Source organism: Epinephelus fuscoguttatus, linkage group LG16, assembly GCF_011397635.1.
Source record: "Epinephelus fuscoguttatus linkage group LG16, E.fuscoguttatus.final_Chr_v1".
NCBI lineage: Eukaryota > Metazoa > Chordata > Actinopteri > Perciformes > Serranidae > Epinephelus > Epinephelus fuscoguttatus.
The window spans coordinates 25,013,699-25,032,602 of record NC_064767.1 but is presented as its reverse complement, the minus strand read 5'-3'; the positions used below and the strand labels follow the sequence as shown (position 1 = coordinate 25,032,602).

At 38.3% G+C, this 18,904-nt stretch overlaps 1 protein-coding gene across 15 annotated transcripts in view; it reads right to left on the bottom strand.

Moving 5' to 3' along the window:
• The window catches only part of LOC125903859 (neurexin-1a), a 403,149-nt gene that overhangs the window by 262,586 nt on the left and 121,659 nt on the right, over window positions 1-18,904 (bottom strand). The gene's annotated exons all lie outside the window — the stretch shown is intronic.

The window sequence follows — 18,904 nt, the reverse complement described above, 5'->3', positions numbered from 1 at the left end:
TCAGGGCTGAGTTGTGGCTGGTTTTAACGCTCATGTAACCACTGTTCATACCGTGGAGAGTTTTATTAGTAGACTGTAACTATAAAATTAGAGGATGTTTTGCTGCCTCACAGCAGCTGGAGTAATAAATAACTTAATTCACTGGACCGACTGCCGGCGACTTTTAAGGTTGAACGTTCACTTGTAATGTTACTCAATGCATGAGGTGGAGACATGAACCCATCAACACACCTTAAATATTCCATATGACAACTTTGACCATTAATTTAGTAATTACACTCATTACACTTTTAGTAATGAGTGGATCTTCAAGCGTTTATATTTATTAATTTCAGCCAGATTATGTGAACTGCATATATTCTAATCCTCACATGGAGAAAAAAGGGTCGTGGAGCATCAGGCTACAGCAACACTAAACCCCTGAGCTTGCCTGAGAAGGACTGAATGCACAAAGCCGCTATTTTTAAATATCCCATCAGAGAGACTCTCACTGTAGCCTGTTCTATTTTGTTCTGAAAATGTCATCATGCAGCCTCTTTCTGTGGACGATAAACGAGGTGCAGACTTCCATCTGTGTCACCAGTAAGGAGGAAATACATTGAGTGCTGGTTGGAGCAGTGAGTGACAATAATCCCGCCCACATTTAAGGTTTACAGTGGAAATACTCAACGGACCTAGGGTGTAGCTACTATGTATAAACGGTTACTTTTGGTACAGAAAGTGTTTGGTGGAAACGGGGCTATAGTTCCTTGTTGAGTCCCACCCCTAGGTTGTCATATACCGACACTTGGTAGTCAGACTAAACCACCAACCAAAGCGTCTGTACTGGACAACATGAAACTGTCTTTCTACAGTGAGATGCATGCTGCACCATTAACAAGCACTCCATTGAGTAGCACAACCAAAATTAAATGTTAACTGCCCTTGAACCTTTTTAATTACAGTCATGATTCTGTAACTAAATGTACAGGAGAAAATTATGGAAAAATGTGGTTAGTTTCCACCTAATTTCTTTTCTGTTTTGTATGTGCAGAAAGTAAGAAGTCACTGCTGCAGTGATATCAGGATCTTGAAATGGTTTTTGCAGATATAATGATGAAGCTTTGTGCTGTTAAATGATGTATATTCTGTCAAGGTTGAGTGGGGACTCAACTGCATGCTGTCACAAATAAGGTTAACAAACTTCCACCTAGCTTGTATTCAGGCAGCTGCTTGTCAAGATGAACCTCACCAGGAAAATGTCTATATCTGTTATTTTTTACCCCTAAATTCTGTATTCAAAGACTGAATGCAATCATAGCTGCCTTTCAGTTAAAACATTACTTCTGCAGCCTTTTCTAAGAGAGCTTAATTGTGTGTGTAATGTAGCAGCTCTTAAACAAATGGCCCCATTCTCTCCTAGAAAGTTGTGAATTTAAAAAAAAAAAAAAAAGGAAAATCTGAGAGTCAGACTTTACCTTAAACTTTTAAAAAGACGTGTGACACCAAAAGCTGTTTGTGTGTTCATGTTCTGCATTCATAATGGACCATTTCATATAGTCATTATTCAGGGATCATTAACTTACTCTCTCATAGTATTAGGCTTATTTAGTGGACTGGTCAGCGAGGAGGTGAGAGAGTCACTCAAATAAGGGCATGTTGTATAATACGCCAAATGTATTAACAATGTAATTAAATAAAGAGAAGTAATATGTTAAATGATGTTCAATATTATGAATTATTAAGCAACTGACACTTCCTAATGAAAGCAGTTCAATTCCATCTTAAATAGCCTCCAACTGAAGCAGTTTATCATGCCAGCGTTGCTTTGAAAAAGTAGGTCAGCTACCGCTATGTTTCATTGTGAGAAAACCAAAACTCTCATTCCAAAAAAACTCTATGTGGATATTTGGACATCTGTTTAAAGGTGCTGCAGAGAAACGATGCAATGTGATGTCAGTAAACTGCACACAGCACGTTTGTCACAAACATAGTGAGTCCAGCTTCCCTTAAAGATGCAGCAAACACTGCTGTCTGAAGCATTGATTTGTAATTTATGACTGACAAATTATAATCCACACTGTCTATTATCTTAGTGACAGAGAGCATTTTGATTGGAATCCTCCTCAGACACTGAAGAGACCCGAGATCCTACAATTTCATAATGCAACTCAGTGTCTTTAAATGATGACAGAATAATTCCTCACATTTTCCTCCAGGGCTGCAGTAGGGGTGTGAATCTCTCACCTCATGATTCAGTTAGATTAAAATTCAGAGGGCTGCGATTTGACAATAAAACGATTATCTATGTATCTTGATGATCAAATTGTTTTAATCAAAATATGAGTTTAATGAAATTTATGGAATACATACATTTACTATGAGATACATAGTTATTTCTCTCACTGTGTGACAACGTGGCACTTCTAAAACACAGCTGTGTTTGTAGAAAAGACAAGTTTATTTGCACACATTGTGGCTCTTGTCCTGGTATATATGGTGTATATACATGCTGGTGTAGGGTCCAGTGTTTGCATCCTGTATTATTTCTCCAGAAACAGTATGCAATTCACAATCTGTTAAATAATAAATGGTCTGCATCCTTTTATTGTAAAAAGAATATTGCATTAATGAATGAATGAATTAATTTGAAAGCACCTTAAAGTCTCCTGTGTGTGTAGGAATAACATGAGGGGGGAAGCAGAGTGCTCTGCGGCTCCTTTGTGTCGTTATTTACGCTATGCCAGCAGTGGAGCTGCGAGCAGCCTCTCACTTTTTGTTAGCTCCAGGAAAAGCCAAGATGCTAAGCAAGCCAGGCGCAGGGTTTTAAAGGTGCAAGAGGCTGAGCAGAGATTGATTTTCTTCACCACAGAGGTGTTTTTAGTTGGTTAACGCTGCAGCGTGTTTTGCTCAGCAAGTTCGCATGCTGACGCAACTTCCGTTAACTTTAGTCTCTGGGTGATGGCGTGAGCAAATATTCACAATATGTGTCACATTCGCCTCACAAATGTAATCATTTAGACATTACATTAAAACTTGCTTACAACGTGGTCTACAGTGTGGACATGCTCCGTAGACTGTCTAGGTGCTACACTAACCTCGCAGTTGAGTTCCTTCAACATCACGTTATTAATGAACATTCAGATAATCAATTATTGGCATTTCTCGATGTTGAATTGTCCATGTCTGCATTGTGATGCATCTAAGAACTGATTCTACGCCCATCTCAGGGCTATAGTGGAAATTTACTGTCTGTTTTCAAAGCCCGTGTAATACTGGTAGCTAAACTGACCTCCATAAAAATGGAGGAATGCCCCTTTAAAATAATTTGTGCAAACAAAATGTGCACTCTCTACATGGTCTTCCCTTACAAACACACATGGAGCTCCATGAAATCTCAGATAAAATAAGAGCTCTTGTGGTTTTTTCCCTTCCTTTTCCTGCAGTGTGGTACTAATGTCATCACCATACATGCAATAACAAAGAGGAACAGAAGGCACTGAATCCATCGTCAGCCCATTAGACAGTTGTAAATTTGAAAAATAGTAGCAGGAAGACTGCTCTAAAATCCCTTGTCGCAGAGACGCTTTAAGGGAAAATGTAAAAGCCTTGCAGCAAAGGTCAGCGCTACCAGAGGATCGATTTGTGGTTAAATTACAATTTGGACCAAATCAAGAGTAATGAGTATAAGTGAGGGCTCATCTCTTAGTACCACAGACTAAACCTAATGCATCTATCTTACAGAGGAGTGTTAGTGGCATTACACAGCTCACCATCTCCCTCATTATCCTCCTCAAGCAACAGTAAGAGTGGAGAGAGAGAGGAAACAGGCAGAGTGACCAGCCACTCTGATGGAAATTGATAGCTCCCACAGCTGTGGCTATACGCACAATTTCTACTCTCGCCAGTGGAGCCGGTCAAGGGTGCCACATGTACACTTTCAGAACAATACACTCGTCTTATAACCCTTTTGTGGGGTCACCCCTCTGACACTGGATTCCTCCAAATGGAACAGTGTCCAATAACTCGGGTGCAGTCACACATTTTAGCAGAAAGACAGCTACTGGGCAAAGAACTTGTCATTACACCACACTAAGTTTTTTTTCCCTGCTACTGAGCAGTTTGTTGCATTTGGAGTCTTTCTCTACTTGAATACTGATGACAGACTAAAAGCAATAGTTTGGTGTACAAAGCTTTAGTGAAGTCACGACAAAACTTGTAGGATTTGCTTTCCATTAGACCCACAAATTAACCTACTGGGGAACTTAACAACCATTTGTGCTTCTTTATGGAACTCCCAAAAGAGGACTTTGGAAATAGTTTGGAGCATTACCAGGAAGTGCATAGTGGTGATGTTGTCGTCTGATTCCCATCTTACAATAGCCGGGTGGCAAATGTGGTTGCATCCCACATGAAAATATCTTGTATACTCTCAGAAACAAATACAACACCTTTCTGAAGATTCAACAGACCTACTTGACGTTTACTGATAGTTTACCAATATGTCTTTTAGATTTGTTACAAAAAGGACACCAGATTAGTTCTCTGATTAAGCCAGGATTATTTATATTGCCTCTTACTTTATGTTGCATTTTTTGTTCTTTATTCATTAATTATTTATTAATTTATTTCTAATTTATCTATATTATTTTTTATTTTATTTTTTTGGATTACTACCTACTCCTTTTGAGTCAGGTCCTCTTTTGGTTTGTATGAGGGGGGTCAGGGAGGGGAGGGGATTTGCTTGTGTGTATTCATTCATTCATTCATTCATCTTCTAACCGCTTCATCCTCTTGAGGGTCGCGGGGGGCCTGTAGCCTATCCCAGCTACATCGGGCGAGAGGCAGGGTACACCCTGGACAGGTCACCAGACTATCGCAGGGCTGACACATAGAGACAAACAACCATTCACGCTCACATTCACACCTACGGACAGTTTAGAGTTACCAATTAACCTAGTCCCCAATCTGCATGTCTTTGGACTGTGGGAGGAAGCCGGAGTGCCCAGAGAAAACCCACACTGACACGGGGAGAACATGCAAACTCCACACAGAAGGGCTCCCATGCCCGGGATCAAACCGGCAACCCTCTTGCTGTGAGGCGAGAGTGCTAACCACCACACCACCGTGCCGCCTGCTTGTGTGTATGTTCTGTTAAATTAAATAAACTTAAAAATAAAATATAACTTAATTATATACATTTTTACTATGTAAAATAAAATAAAAATAAAAATAAATAAAATATTTAAAAAAAAAAATTGGAAGTTTGACGGAGGTTGCTTACTTTCTTTCGGGGAGTTAGAGAAAGAGATTATACCAATTTTGCATCTGTCCATTAAATGTAAGGCTGCAGTTAGCTTAGCTTAGCATAAAAACAGGAAACAGGAGGAAACAGCTGGCATGGCTTTGTCTGAAAGCTAACAAAATGTGTGTGGTAGGCGAACGTTGTTACCTGTAGACTGAACCAGACTAGCTGCTGCCCCATTTCCGTTTATGCTAAGCTACGCTAACTGACTGCTGGCTGTAGCCAAATATTCAACGCACAGATTTGAGAGTGGTAACAATCATCTCACTCTGCACCATAAAGTGAATGAGTGTTTCCCAAAATTGCAAACTAGTGCTGCATAGCTACAGTAGGTAACTTAAAAAAAGAAGAAAAAAACAAACAAACAAAAAAAAAAACGTTTGCTATATTTGCTGAATCTGTCACTACATCCTGACAGTAGTACATGAGACAGATAATCTGTGAAAAAATCAAGCTCATCTGGCTCCACCCAGTGCTCCTAATTGCATTTGCAAGAATCAACTGTGCTCGAGTGAAAATAATCAGAACTGGGAGGAGTCTCTGAAGCATGTCAGTTACACATGCTGCATTGCGTACATGGCAAGACAAGTAAGCAGAAGAATACAGAAGATGAAATGCAAGCTAAAGCGAAAGAGTTAAACTGAGCCCAAGTTAAAGCAATAGTAATCATGAGAGCAGGTTTTCTGATGTGAAGAAAGCTAAAGGTCCTAAAAGGATCCAAAAATTGAAAACAATTCAGTTAGGTGTCATGAATTCCTGCAGATGCCATTCATTGCACTGGGAGAAGCCAAAGAATCATCATTTTTATATAGATTATCTGTTTGCTGTACTACTGTCTGGTGACGGTTTCAGAGAATAAAAGAGAACGTTTTTTTTTTTTATTAAAATAACTGTACATTTAAGGAAACTAATCAATAAAATTGTGATAGAAACCACATTTCTTCTACATTTTCATCATTTCTTCTATGAATGAGACAGTGGTGCATACACATGCACTTAATAAAAATACATTTTTTCATTTCACTAATTAAATATACTCCAACAGCCTTAGTGTTAGTGATTTAATTAATCTTATTATTCAGCTACTACAAGTTTCAGGGGACAGATGGGCTGTGGACAATATAAATCAATCCAGATATTTCCAAAGAGACAACCCAAACAGAGAGGATTGTGCGAGCAGATGTGCCAAAGACCTCACCATTCTTTTACATCTTGTGGGTTGGAATGATCCAACAGGATAATCAGAGCAGCTTATACAGTAGTTCTAATAACCTTAATCCCAGGATTGACAATATCTAGGATAGTATTACAGATGTGAAGTAAATCTTTTTTGAGATGCAGTAGCTGCTGAACACTTGAATATTAGGCCTGGCAGGGGAACTAAGATGTCTACTAAGAATCAATGTAAACTGCAATTTTATAAGTGAGTGCTCAGCTTATTGTAACTTATTGTAATCGAAATCTCAGCCTCGTGTTGAAGCAATGTGTGCCCATGTTCGCCAAGCACCTTTTCTAGCTAAATACGCTCAGCAGTTGCTTAAGGAAACTGTAGTTGTGGCTCTCACTGTTGACGTGTGACAAATCCCTATCTGAAGAGCAGCTCTTCAGCTAAAGTAAAAAAAAAAAAAAAAGTATTAATAAAGCACACTGAGCATTAAATGCAGCTAAGCTCTAAGTACTGTGAACTGAGAGCTTCATCCCTTTCCATTATAAATTACAAAAGAGACAGAGTTGTACAACAAAATTAAAATGCAACCACTGATTTCTGAATCTCACCAATGAATCAATATAAAGAGTAATGATATAGATATTAAAGAGGAAAGACTCTCCTTTTTGTACTGTAGGTAGAAAGTCCCTAACTGTGACACATAACCTGCATTGCACTACATTCAAGTCAGGTTTATTTGTGCTGTTACAGTCACAAAGGGTTTCAAAGTCACATAAAATGTTCCTGAAAAGTGATTTGTCTACCCTCTATCATTAGCATGACAGCTTTCAAATTATGGCAGTGCACTTTCGACTTGTTTTTAGTATTTCAGACGACTCTCATGAAGGATGACACCCAACCAGCAGCATCAAAGGCAACTGATGTTCAAAGTGAAAATATCGTCTTCAGCCTGGAATTTAAAGAGGCAAATTTTCACCTCTATGCAGCTTTTATTCTGTACCTGTGTAGGGGAGATCAAATCACTCAGATTACATAGAAAGCAACCAGCAGTTATGCAAAGCAAGATATTTTCCCTCATAAAACATAGGTATGAATAAGGACGTCATCTATGATAAACCAACAAAGACCAGAAATTAGCTGACAGACAGAATTCCGCCAGATGTCACAGATACATGACATCACTTCATGGCAGTTGTTAAGAGATAACAGGATTCCGTCGATGAATTATGCATCTCGTGATATACTTTGTAGTCCATATGCCAGCTAGCATGCTTCACTTTAAACATACTATACAGCCCAATTAAATATGAGCATGTGTGAGTGGTGCATGGTTATTGGGATGTGTTTATTTGTACTGTGGGACGAATCCCGTTAAAGGAGGAGTTTGGTGTCAAAGAATTTCACAAACACCCTTTGACAGTCAGGAGCAGTTGTATTTAAACAAGGCAAAAATCCTCCGGGAAAATCCCTCTAATCTTTTGATCCCAATATCTGTCTTTGGACTCAGAGACAGCAGTATACTATTAATCTGCTTTTGTCTGAGTGAAGCTGCAGGAGGCTTCCAGACAGAATGACACTTTAAGAGATGCAGTGAGGCCACATAGTTTGTGCTACATACAATGACAGACACGCCTGAGAGGGATTGCTCCTTCAAATTGAGAATTAGCCTTCCTATACAGTTTAGCCTTCCTTTCCTAGTTTAATTCATATATGTGAACATTAGCAAAGCTGCTGAGTACTTAAAAGCAGGTGGTCAGAAATTGTATATGTCATTCACATGGAGCCATCCAAATAAATTATGTAAAAATGATAGTTTTGCTTTCGACAATTTACAGAACTTAACTGTCTCCATATGTGTTCTGACTCATTGTGTGTTTACCTATGCAGCTGTCTGTGCACAGGTGTGTAAGAATCACTGTTCTTATATATTCAAAGTTGCTTCAAATTCCCAAACTGTAAAACACATCTTCTTCAAATACCAAACCTTACTGGTGTCACTAGCTGCACAGGGACATCATTTTAAGGTGGAACTCAAAATTCATACAGGTTATTCTTATGGTCTAAGACAGTCCAAAAATATTAGTGAACATGAACAACTCTCTCCCAAGCCCCCAAAAACTGGGGTGCTAAAACTCAAATTTGTGATGTCACAGGGTATAAAGTCTGGAGCTGCTCCACTGACAGTGAATAGGGAGAGATTTTATAGACGACATTGAGAGCACCCAGGGGAATGTTCTCAGTATATGGGTACATTTTCTGTTCCAGAACTGAGAACACTACAGTTGAATAAGGCTCATTTGGATATAAAAAAGAAAACAAACCTTCTGTGGGTCCATAAACTCAGCATCCCATTCACTGTCAGTGGAGCAGCTCTGGATTTTATACTTGACGACATCACAAGTTTGAGACTTATTTAAGTTTAAGAGTACCTCATGTTTAGTGTTCCCCTTTAAGATTATCCACAAGCACTGGTGGGGGAAGTATTCAGACCCTTTACATAAGTAAAAGCACTATTACCACACTGTAAAACTACTCTGTTACAAGTAAAAGTACTGCAATGAAAAGGTAACTTAAGTAAAAGTGTATACAATCAGGAAAATGTACTTTAAGTATTAAAAGCAGAAGTATAAAACAATTAAATCAGCTTAATCAATCACAAAGAAAAGCAGCAAGTCATTATATTTGAAAAGCTGGAACAATGAAATGTTTATGTATGAAAAATGACAAAGGACTTATCCTTTCAGTTGCACTTGGCCATTGTTATGTGTTTTCTGGGTAAGTATATCAACTATAATACTAAAGTTATCAAATAATTATAGTGAGGTAAAGAGTGTAGTATTTCTCTCTGAAGTATAGTGAAGTAAAAGTACCTAAAATTTGTACTGAAGTACAGTACTTGTATAAATGTTCTTAGTTAAAGTCCACATCTGACCACAAGATTAATTTCCTCCCACTGTAATCTTGGGGACACAGTGATTTATCTTTTTAAGTTGTTAAATGCGCCAGCCCACTTCTCCACTCTTTTGTTTCTTTTAGTGTGCTAGGTTGAATTCTCCTTAGGGAAACAACTTGGCACAAAATGTCCACTACTGACTGGAGGCATACAGCCAGAGCGTCAACCAAACAGAAATTTCACTTTGAATTTTTTGGCCTTTTCATTTAGAAACAAACACACAGCATGAAGAACAGTCCAACGAGTTCCTTGCTAGATGTACTGCAGTAGTCAGGATAGTCCAATTATTGACTAGAGAAAGAAATCCTCTCTTTTATACTGATCAACAGCAGAGGGCTGTCTGTCTCTTGGTATCTCTGTAGCTAAAATGTTATGTTAAAGCTGCTTTAATCAAGATTTTTAAGAACAAAGCATCAAATGACTTTGTACAAAACTGTGAAAAAGAGCAAATTATCACCCAACTGTGCAGTTCCACTCTGCCCCACTGAGCCTTTTAGCATCTTTCAGCTCACTTTTTGGTTTTGGTTTCATGGTCCACAAATGTGCGACTTTGCTTCACTGTCACTGCTCTCATCAGTCTCATTTCCGAGACTGGCCTCCTCCAAAATACAGCCACATACGTCTTATTATAAAGCAGAAATGACAACCCATGTTTTTGTCAGGCGGCGACCTCTAGTGGGTATAGTAATTACTACAGGATCAAACGAGGAAGTCAGGCAGAGCAACAATGTCTGCTTAGGGCGGGAAGGAGGTGAGGTGGACAGACTAAACAAGCACAGGACTTTCATCCAGGAGATGGATGTTTTTTGGTCCCATGTGAAACTAAAAGTCGATGCTGAGTGTTTTTAAAAACCTAACGTAGTACATGGCATATGTCATGCAACACGTCACATAAGACATGTCATGTTAGGCTACATTTCTTTTGTAATAAACATATTTACTTCAAGCCAAACCATTATCTTTTTTCTAAACCAAACCTAGTGCGACCCTCAACAGTCATATACGAGCTATTCTGTCATCCACCGGTGGGTGCACTAATTAAGCAAATGCTCCTTTGAGTTGCATAAAGAAGCAGGAACACACGACTCATATGGCCGTGTGAGATGGAGGATTTGCTGTCATTTGCGGGTACAACAGTAAACTATTTTCATGTAAAAATGTCTAAGGCGCTTTAGATTACTTGCTCACCACCAAACCACAGAAAGACAAGGTTGGTGACTAGCTGGTGAATATAGTTGCGTTAGCAGCTAAATAGATAATATTTCCCTCAGGAGCTGGTTTAGACCAAAACAAAGCTAAAAGGAGATTAAATATTGGGCTGATGTTTGTCAGAGACATGACTCCAAATGAATGCTGCTGTGTTTGCTACTGTATATGCAACTTTTTGCTAATACGTTTGCTAACAAGTTAACTCCATCAACTTCTGATAACAGCTTGTGCTGCCCCCAAATGGCCAAAAATATTAATTGCTACTTTAATCTGAAGGAAAGACTACCTCAACTCAATCAGGCTCAGTGAAGTGACTAAGACAGTAATATATACTGTACGTCAGCACTGCAGTGACAAATTGTTCCAGCACACTGAGCAAGACTCTCTTGTTAGCACTGGGTAAACATACTTGTTACAAAAAAGACGTTCTCTAGTTTAACTTAGCTATACCTGAAATATTCGCCTTCAAAAAATGCATAAGGGAGCACTACCTAACTGATGAAAATGTAGACTGCAGGCTTCTGTGAAAAAAAACTCTCAATCCAGTCTCAGTATTTAATTTGCATTATGACGTTTCACGCCTCCTCCTCCTCCCCCTCTTTATACCGAGTGGTGTTATGGCAGGTGGCAAGTCATTGTTGTGACAGATAATGTAAAACACCACCTCTAATGTAATCAACGGGTTGCCAAAGTCATCACGTTTCAAATTTTACTGGCAGGACATTTGACTTGGCAATCCCTCTGCCACTGATTAAAAATCAATTTGTGTAAGACAGACCCAGGCGAGGAACCAGTGTCATTAAAAGAGCCCAATGGCATACTTAAAAACCCCATACAGAATGCATTTTTTTGTATTATATGTACATGTAAAAGTAAAACCCTGTCGCTAAGAAAGCATTGACTGTACCACCCTGTAGCAAAAATAAAACTTCCAGATAAGCGTAGAAAGCGGATTAACCTCCACATATTTTCAGTAGCTGTACAGAAATTTGTGACACTGTAAGATCAGGTTCAAACTATTAGCTGCAGGAAGAGATTCAGCAAAGGTTCCTCGATTTGTAAATCATTTCTCAGATATTAACCTGAAACCTAACACACCAATAATGAAGACTCAAATTTGCCTTAGAAAAACACCCTTAAAGACCAAGGCACAGTCAAAAATCCATTAAACATTTTGTCTCCTGCACGTGTTGCAGCACATCCCTTTCTTAATGTTGCAGTAGGCACAAATGCGTAGTGATGCTGTTGTGTTCAGTGACTAAAAGACTTCACATCACCAAGCTAGCAGATGATTATGATTCAAATGTGAAAAAAGGTGTGACATAATTTCACTTACTGTAGGCTACAGTCATACTTGGTACCCTGTCAGCATGCATTAGCAGCTTAATCAAGTGGCTTAAGTCATCAGAGTGTCAGTCCTACAGTGAGTGACGTTAGTTTCAGAGACTTCTAACTATATCTTACAAGCACCTAGAAGCTATGCTCTCAGCACAAAAACACAGAGTCAAAATGCAAGTTATTTACTGTATCCAGTCAATGTGAGTTAGCCTTTGAATTACATAATGAACCACATGAAAAATAAAATGCTGCACAGTCTTAGTTTAGATCTGCCCTACTTTTTTTGTAACCTGGACTGATTTATGTTTAGCTGATGCACGATGAAATAAACATCATTTCATTTTATCAGGATAAAATATGGAGCTGTGCAATGCATCTATGTTATTTATCTAATGAGAAAAAGGAGGACAGATTCTGGGAACTTACTGGCCATCGAAAAGTGCATTTAAATAATTGTTTTAACCGATCAAAGGGATTTATGGGTGCGTGTGTGTGCATGTGTGAGGTCATGTAATGTGCAAGCTTGTGGTTGGACAGGGGAGACTTGACAGGTCTGGTGGCAAATCCTGTAATCCTTTCATCTGATCAAAGTAACACAACAGCTTTTAAATTATTTAATGGAAAGGTAAATTTCAAACTTCAATGCACTCTGGAGATAAATCGATGTATGGGCATTAGGTAAACTTAGCTGTATTACAATGCTTCCAGAAACAATTTCACGAGACCATTTATTTAGGCTGGAACACTAGCTTTAATCACTATTTTAAATGAATGCTCTGGTAAAATTCTCCATGCACAGACATTTGCAGTGGATGTTGTTGTTGCTTGCCTCCCCCCTGCAGCTCAGGATGGCGAGAAAGCAAGCAGCAACACCACATTACCTTGAGGTGGAAAAAATATCTCTGTACTTGCTAGAATACTGAATTAGCTGGCAAAGGTACAATTGGTTGGATGCTTTCACCTAAAGTGACTTAAGGTACCACGAGTTCATACAATTTCAGCATGGATGGCTCTGTTGGGAATTGAATCTGTACGTCTTGCAAAGCTAGATGCCATGTTGAAATGAGCTATTAAGAGCCACCAGTCTTTCTTCAGTGCAGGTAATAATACAGAGTTTTCTATGGTCTGGTGTCAGATATAGTGACACTAAAAACACGGTTGGACAGAAACATGAAAAACAGTTGATGTAAAAAGCTCGGCATGAACCAACAGTCTGGCAGTTGTTTAGCTCAAACAAATGGCACGTCAAGAATTCACATTGTTAACTCAGAGCAGTTCTTTTGTGCTATTTCGACTTGAAAGGCCAGGGAAACTGTTACTTACAAGCAGACACAGGAAGTGATGTAATACGCCAAGGCCAGACATTCCAATTTTTGCATTTGAAAGCATGGAGCTAGATTTAGAGCTGCACAGGTCACTATTTTTATATAGGATGACATGTTATGTGAGTGGGTCTGTTTGTAGTAACAAACCCACAGAGTCATCAACCAACTGTGTGGTTCCCCTCAGCTGTACGGGACTTATAGTGTCTTTCAGCTCATTGTTTCGTTTTTAACCGAAAGCTTTAACATCTCAAGCTGGATTTATACTCTTACGTCGGCTCTACGCAGAGCCTACATTGTAGCCTACGCAGGTGGCCTACGTTGTGAGCATTTATAGCCTATTTGTGTGGTGGTGTGTCTGTGTCACTCTGCAGTTACATGTCCAAAACACTAGTTGGCAAAGTTGAGTTGATTCAGTACACACCCAAAACAAACATTAAAAAAGGCTTAACAGCGACAATTTGTCTTTGACACATTTTTTTTTTACCACAAATACAACATGCTAATGTTTTTAGCACAAACCTATGGCATTTTACATTGTTTAAATTAGTCTAGCAGCTAGGAGACTTTTCCTCTACTTATACTGTATGAAGCCAGGTACAACAGCAACATTTAACAAAGGTAACGTTACAAACTTCAGTTCCATTAAAGCTCACAAGGTTCACTGACAAAACAACTGTCATACTAAACACGTTTTCCAAACAAAAATAACATGCTAATGTTATTAGCACAAGCCTATGCCAATTTACATTTTATAAATTAGCCTAGCAAATAGCGGAGATTTCCCCTGCTCATATGAAGCAAGGATAAATCACGCACAAGACTTTTTTTTTTGTGGAGGCTTTATTGTCTTCATAGTTTATAGTTTGTTATCTGTCAAATTAAAGTAAATAAAAGCTTTGTTTCCACTGAAGGAAATGGTTTCAGCTTACAAAAACAGACAGGAGGTCTGTGCCCCCACGACTTGTAGTTACATTTCTAGGGAGGTGCACGCAAGGGTACAGAGTAGGCTCTATGTCGACGCAGAGCCTATGCTGCGTCGATTTGACGCAGAAGTATAAATCCCGCTTTAGTTCAGTCTAACTGCTTTAATCAGGACCATTTCCAACACCAGGGGCAGCTGTTGTCAGTACTTTGATATACCCCTTGTATGATACCTGCCAAGCATTTAACACCATTAGCATTAGCAACAATAGCAGCAAGCTAGTGAACAGGCTGAAGCATTTAGCAGCTACAGAGCCAGAATTTCCCTGAGGAGTTGGTGGAGACCAAAACTGAGCTACAAAAAGAGTGAATATCACAATTAAATGCATTGGGCAACTGGAAATTAATGCTAATGTTGCTTTGTGTCTACTTGATATATAGCCTAATTACGCAACCGTTTGCTACCATGTTTGCCTTAACAACTAAATATGATAAAGCTGTAGTTATCAGTATTGCATTTCCAGGTTGATATGCTGCCTTAAAGTGGCCAAAAACCCCAACTACTACTGCTTTTATTCCATAAAAGACCAGCCCCACGAGATATGTCAGACCTGTCAGCTATCTATGGACAAGAAAATTTAGACGATAACGTAACGCACTGCCTCTGAAAACAGCCATAAGGGAAATCTTTTAAACTCAAAGCTACACTCACCATTAGTCGACTGTGCAAAAGAAAATAACTGAGCCTGCTTGTATGTTTTACGTAATTCCATCAAGCAGAGCAGGAGCAAGACTGAGAGGAGTTTTACAGTTCACACTGTGCTTTTTGGCTGTCTGGGGTGACGGCAGCAGACATCTCTACTGACATATTGCCTGTTTGTCTTTGAGGCTTCTGTTGTGTGATCTTGTGAATCTAATGACTTCCATTTAATAACCTGTATTTTCTCTCCCATGGTTTGACGTGGTAATTCAGGCAAGATACATATAATAAGCAAGCACATGCACAACATTCAATAGAGACCTTCAGGGTGAGTTTAAGATGCTGCTCTCTTTCTGAGTGCTTTTCTCACCCACCATCTTGGAACTCACAAAATGAGTTCTAAATCTGGGATTGACTCCTTTGTCACTTTCACCGCAGCACCTAAAATTAGGATGAACGGTGTGATACTGGGAGTCTCAAATGCTTTATGTCTTTACAGTTCTTTTGTTTTTTATAACAAGGACACACTTTATTCAATCATGAATATATTTGTTTGAGATTTATAGGCGAACAGGTCCAGAGTACATCCCATCAAACTTCAAGTCACTAGTGCATGAGACAACCAACTCCCATGTACGTGTGCATATAGACATCCAACATTTAAAGTGATTACACCATATTTTTATGATTTTCTTTTTCATTATCATACTCATGAACTATAATGGACCTGGTCCAAATTACCATGCTATATTCATTACATGGACCTCTTGAAACAATAACTGCTCATCTTTCATGCAGCACAAAGATTATATCTTTTACATCATTCATCTTAACACTGCAATAACATTACCAATTAGTTCTTTCATGGCCATAAAATTATTAAAATCAGAAGCCACCCCGGCATAAAGGTTTTAATCTTTTCCTACAGTTTTTTTTTTTTTTATTAATGACACTCAGGCACAAGAAACAGACATATAACAGCACATGCTAATTTCATTTTCAAAGTCTTATTAAATTTAGAGCCACCCATAAACAAAACCCTGAGCACTAATACTTTAAGCTATAGTACAAAATTATAGTATTGAGGGGACGTTTCCCTTTTTTTTAAACCAGTGTTTTATTCTCTGAACAATATTCAAATATCTCACTTTTTTTAAATAACTTTGCAGGTAATGCAATTAATGTTTGTCTGTATCATTTTGAATTTGTCTACTGTGCAGTAATCCTCCTCCAGTGTTCTTGAGTGACAGGTAGGATCCTTCATACTAATTTGCTTTGACCCAACTCATCTCAGGCAAATAATATTAGCTGATCTTTGGGAATGAGTTTTTGGAAAATAAGTAAGAAGGCAGAACACTTAGTCATGCTTCATAATTAATCTTTACATGTGGAAATAAATATGCTTAATTCCCAGAATTTGTGTCAGGGGTGTAATTTCCTCAACAAAAGCACAAAATATTTTGTCAAAAATAATGAGATACTTCTGTCAACAAATAATTGCAGATGGATTTTGTAATAAAACCCTGTCATGCATCAATTATTAAATCAAAAAGTAATACTTTTTTTAAAAAAAAATGTTTGCTTTTCTTTAAAACAAGTGAAAAACATGCCACTAACTTTTTTTTTCCCCGATGTTTCTTCATTTTGGAGGATTTACACATCTGTCCAGTGCAGTGGACACCAAGCATCAACAGTATGAGAAGTGTTTCAATGGAACTCAAAAAACCATATGTAATTATGGAATTAAATTAGGAGCAAATGGTATGAAAACACATAACAACAAAGACCTATATTGAGTTTCATTGAATGACTTTATACCATAGATGCATAGTGTCTAAAGCACTGACACAAGTGTACACCCTTTGGCGCATCCATTGGAGTGGACAGAATTTTCAGTCATGGGAAAAAAATTTACAAGAATATTAAAATCTGGATAAAGATATTTCTAACAAATTTATTTAGTTAAAAAATATGTTATTTACATGTCTAATTTTCTGAGAATAAAATATTTAACAGTTATTTCTGAGGTACTTGGTGCATTTCATTTTCCCTCCACCATTTTGAATTCATGATGCAATATCTCAAATGAACACATGGATAGAAATTAAATGGAAGTGTAGACAACACATCAGGGGTCTGTAACCTGGTGGATGGGATATAGTACTACAGATGAAGGGGTTCAAAATGGCTTCCACTGTGGTGGACACTGTGCATGCAAGGGTTAAAAATCATCAGCAATTCATTGTATTAGTTTCCTAAGTACATGAGTATCACAGCTTTCCTGAGATGACCTTTAATCAGGCTACATTTTACGTACCATGGAAGAAGATGGCTGCCATATATTTAGTGAAGATGCACTGTGATTTTCAAAAAGAGTCTTTTTAGGAGGCTGAGGTATTTTTCTTGTTTGGATTCTCTACCTAACAGCAAATGAAAAATGCCAAGTGGGCTCTTGTACATTAAAATAAACTCTTAAATCTGGTGGCTAAAACAAAAAATAGCCAGAGTGAAATCAACAAACGTACCAGTGCCAAATGCAACCTGCAAACTGATCTCTCACTGTGAACCACCTGACAGGTTGGCAAGTTATTTCTGTAATTATCAGTAATATTCTAAATGGGACATAGCATGTTAGTGCAATTAACACATACTAATTACAACATTAAAGGCTTGTGATTATAGACTGTACCCAAAAAGAGCAAGAAAGAGAACAATGATACCATTTGGGTGGCAAGTCCAAAATATATTTACTGCAACAGTTAATTCTGAATCTAGATTTATTCAGGCTGCTTTGATGCAGTATGGCAATAATGCCTGCTATTTCTCACTGATGTGCAGTGGTTTAAACAAACAAATACTTAATGCTGCCCAACACTGAAAGCCTGTTAGTGAACTACAGCAACAATCATTCATTCTGTCAGTGCATGAGGTTGGTAAAAGACCCTGTGCTGCCTGCCGTTGTATTAACACCATCAACAGAACATGAATACAGCAGAAAATAAAACATAGATTACACAGTGTGTAGAGGGCATTTTAATTAGTGGTATTTCATATGTGCCTCAATGACTAATGACAATCAGATGGGAATATCATATGCTGCAGTAGTAAGATATCCAACGCTGGCCTAATGAGCTAATCGTTAATAAAAGATGTATGTGCTTGAATAAAGATACATGAGCATATGAAATGTGATGTAAATTATGCTCTCTGTACATTCAACCATATGTTAAAAAGAGTCCATCAGTGTTTGGCTTAACTTGAAAAAAATGATTTTTATTAAAAACAACACACGCTCACACCCCTCCCCCATCGACACTCTGCCTGACCAACAGACCTGCTCCTCCCCACCACAGCAGTAAACTGCCAACCTGTGGGAAGCTCTGCACTCAATACCCTGAATGCTGATACACTGTCATTACAAACAACACTAAGGATGAGAACTAAAAGAGTATCCGGATATTCAGAGCACAATATTTGGCAACGGAAAGAGTGACACTATTCTCAGTACCTCAAAGAACAGCATGTACTCTTTGCGTATTGATTAGCTGGTTCTCTTGCTATTTAATTCTGCTGCATTACACGGCTGATTTTTTTTTAATCTGTGAGAATGATTAAATCAATTAGGATCACAGTTTTAAGGGGAAGCAGTGGCTCAGTCATTCTACTGTTACAGTTTGTTGCTGTTTGTTAATGATATGATAATGATATCATAATGTGGTGAGCTTAAAGTATCAATTCATTAATAAGAACTCTGTTATCAACTGATACAAAACCTCAATCTTCTGTTGCCAACTATAAGAGTCAATTATGTGCATTTTAAATCAATGACATCATTCATGTTTACTCCATCTAACTCGGAGATGATTACTCCTGCTCTTGCATTTGAGGTAAGCCATTGGAGATGATGTTTCATAGGTCAACCAATCCCCATGGACCTGTTTGATAAGAATGGAAGACACCTTGGGGGATGGAGAACACCTGCCTGTTTTGCTAATGAGGCCTTGCA